This window comes from Pseudopipra pipra, chromosome 9, assembly GCF_036250125.1.
Source record: "Pseudopipra pipra isolate bDixPip1 chromosome 9, bDixPip1.hap1, whole genome shotgun sequence".
NCBI lineage: Eukaryota > Metazoa > Chordata > Aves > Passeriformes > Pipridae > Pseudopipra > Pseudopipra pipra.
Window position 1 is genome coordinate 12,364,324 of NC_087557.1, and position 3,375 is coordinate 12,367,698.

Genomic DNA, 3,375 nt, shown 5'->3' on the forward strand with positions numbered 1-3,375 from the left:
TCACTGGGCTATGCATTTCTAATTTATTTAAATTAATTTAAGATCTTGAGGCTCATTTGTGAGACATTTTATTTTAAATATTACTTAAAAAGTATCTGGGATTATAGTCTAGTTAGTTCTAGGACCGGTGAGATGTTTTTGTAGGCTTTAATCATTCTCAAATCAATGTCAGGGTTCTGTTATTTCGTGACAAGCCAAATCAGACCTTTCATGTAAAATATAAGCTGACGATAAATATGCTTTACAGATTTCCACTGCAAAATAAAACTGCCAGTAGATTTCTTTGACTAAATCCCCCTAGTGATGCTTGCTTTAGGTTATGTCAGAATATACATTAGTGTGGAAGGAACCAGTGAAAATTATCCTTAGCAACAGCAGATTTGAGTGTCATGGGAAGCCTTGGCTGTAAAGGCAGAAGCCAGGCCAGCAGCAATCTAAAGGCATAGGCAAGGGGGACAGGCAAAATCTGTGCAGCCTCGGCAGTGGTGGTTGTGTTGTGTCCTGAAGAAATACTTTTCCCAAGCTTATCACTGTGGAAATCTAAACCTTTTTGCTGTCAGCTTGTCTTTTGATGGAGAACCAGTGTCTGCATTCTTCACCCTGGTTAGTGCCTTTTTCACTGCATGCTTTCCAGTGTTGGAAAGTGGCTGTGAAAATAGTGGACTCTGTGTGCAGGGGCAAAGGTGGAGTTTGATAGTATTCTTCCTTACATCCCTTCTCTTCACTAGCAGTGGTGCTTTGACTCATCTGGGTGTTGATGTTCAGCACTGAAAGCAAGGTTGTGGGAGATGCAGGCTCTGTGGCTGAGAGTTGAAGTGCATCTTGATCCACTGTGCCCTGATCCACTTGCTAGGCATGGGAAGGTGGGCTTAGACCCACCAAACTTGCATACAGAAGGTAAAGCAGAGGTATGTGAAAAGAATATGCCTTTACATTATACACAGTGTAACAACTGCTCCCAACAGCAATGCAAATGCAGATGCCTCTTGGTAGCTGCTCTGGGGGGAGGCAATGGTGCACATCTCCCATATCTTTTTCCTAGCATGTTCAGTAGTGTTTTGTGCACAGTAAATCAGTGCATGCAGGATATCTATCTAGACTGGAAAGGGTGGCTTGGAAAGTGGGAGTGTAGCAGAAAAATGGGAGAGCAGTGTGGACTTGGCTTGGAGGAATGTGAGCATGCAGTAGGAGGGTGAAGAAAAGATTGAAGACAGAGGAGGAGGAGAGCTTTGACAGGCCCATGACACAAATTTCTTGGAGGTGGTGCCAGGCATATTTATTCAGAATAATGTCAGGCCTGTCTCAGTGCTGTCTTGTGAATAAACCAGAAAGCATGATTTTTTTCCACTGTGCAAAACTTTGGTGCACACACGTTTTGCCTACTGGGTATGGTTCTGGTGTCTGTATTGTGGGAAGGACAGTTAGAAAAGATACAGAGAAGGAGGACTTGAAAACAGTGAAAATGAAATGCCTGGGACTTTCCAGTTTGGAGAGAGAATCTGAAGGAGGAGGGGATGTGACTGATGTTTTCCAAATTGTGAAGGCAGATGATAGCAAACAACAGATGCAGAACTGCTGTTTGCTAAATCATGAAATGCCAGAATTGCAAGACACACCAACTAAGGAGAAAGTAGTTTAATAAAAATAATAGAATAGTACTTCTTTACAGAGTGAATGGTGAACTGCTGGAAGCTGCTGCAGAGAGTTCTGGGGCATAACAATATCGACTGGTTCAAAAGAGGAATGGAAAAAATAATGGACTAATGGTCCATAAACAAATACTAAAGGGAGTAGGCAGAAATACACTGTATAACATCCCTAATTCAATGCCCATTGATGCTGAGCAATCCTCAGGATATATGCTGCAGAAAGTGGCCAGGTTTGTATGATGTCCTGAAATAGTATCTTCCACTGTTGGAGACCTACTGCAGTAGCTGAATCACTGGTGAGGCCCAGTAAGGTCTGCCTTGCCTTCTTACACCCTCTCTGAGCAGACCTGGGACAAACCTATTTGTAGAAGGAGCATAGAAGTTCCTGTGCTGTTTTCTCCTCTCCTGTGATCCCTTAGGACTAAAAAGAGGAAAGATGAGTGGGAGAGAAATAGGAGTCATCTTGCAACAGTTGCTTTGGTGCTTGTGTAGTCTTTACTGGAAATTCCTCCACAAGTTCCCAGTATCCTTTCAGCTCTTGGTTTCACCATATTTCTGATACAGATACAGACCTTAGTGTCCACATGGGCTGGTCCACCCTCTCAGGGTCTCCATTAAGGTATTAAATAATTTAAGTCAATAGGAGTTGGCCTGTGATTTCAACAGGGCCGGTTCTTCACCCAGAAACACTAAGTGAATAGATTGAGCTTATAGTGCTCATTTTAGGAGAGGCTGCTCTTGTGTGGGCAGCAAGCTTCCTCTCAGTGAAATCACAAAGAAGGATCTTGACAGGGGATCTCCTCCCCTGCTGCCTGATTCTCGGTATTTTCCAGGACACTTAACGATTTGGGTAGAAACTTGTCCTATGGAGGTTAAAAGTTCACAGTCAAATAACTTCTCTTATTGAAAATTACAGAAGGAATATTACTTCTCCTAGCACAATTTCTCATCAAGCAGTTTGCAGAGCCTCTGTCCTGACAAAAAGTCATGAACAGCAACTCCAGCCCAGGAAGTGCTTTCAGAACTAGGTAAGAGTCCCTACCACAGGGCCTGTCTTTATGACCAAGAAAGTGGTCTGTAGAGCAAAGGGCTCTCTACAAAGTCATATGAGAAGGGGAGTTTTTCTTGACACTACTCTATATTCAGTTTGAAGGCTACTTCACATTTAAAAAAGAAAGGAGAGAAGTAGTCATATCAGGGAAACCGCCTCTCTTGTTCTGTTGTATTTTGTGCAGCTGAACAGTCTCTAGACATCCCAATCTTTTGGTCTCCACATGCTATATATCCTGCCACCAAAGTGGTGCAAGTTATGCTAACAGAAATATGGAAATACTTGTAAAAAGAGTGATGTGCTTTGCTGTTAGCTACCAGGCATCTTAGTAGTTAAAATGTATTGTTCTGAGTACCTGGGTAGCCACCAGGTATCAAAGAAGAGAATCTCCTGTCTGTCCCTCTGCCCTTCCCCCCTGAGGAGTCCTTCTGATGCTGTTGGAGTACACAGAATGGCCACATGTGTGTCTGTGAGGTACAGGGGTGGAAAGTTCCCCTTGCTTTCTATGTCCTTTGTTCCTCTCGGTGATTTTGCTGTGTTTAAGGTTCATTGCAAATGAAAAAAGGGAAATAGGTTTTTTGATAGATTGAAAATTTCCCCTTACAAAGGCACCTTTTGCTTTTTGTGGAGCAAAGAAATTCAGACATTTAAATCCTAAAACTTGTGCCAGGACTA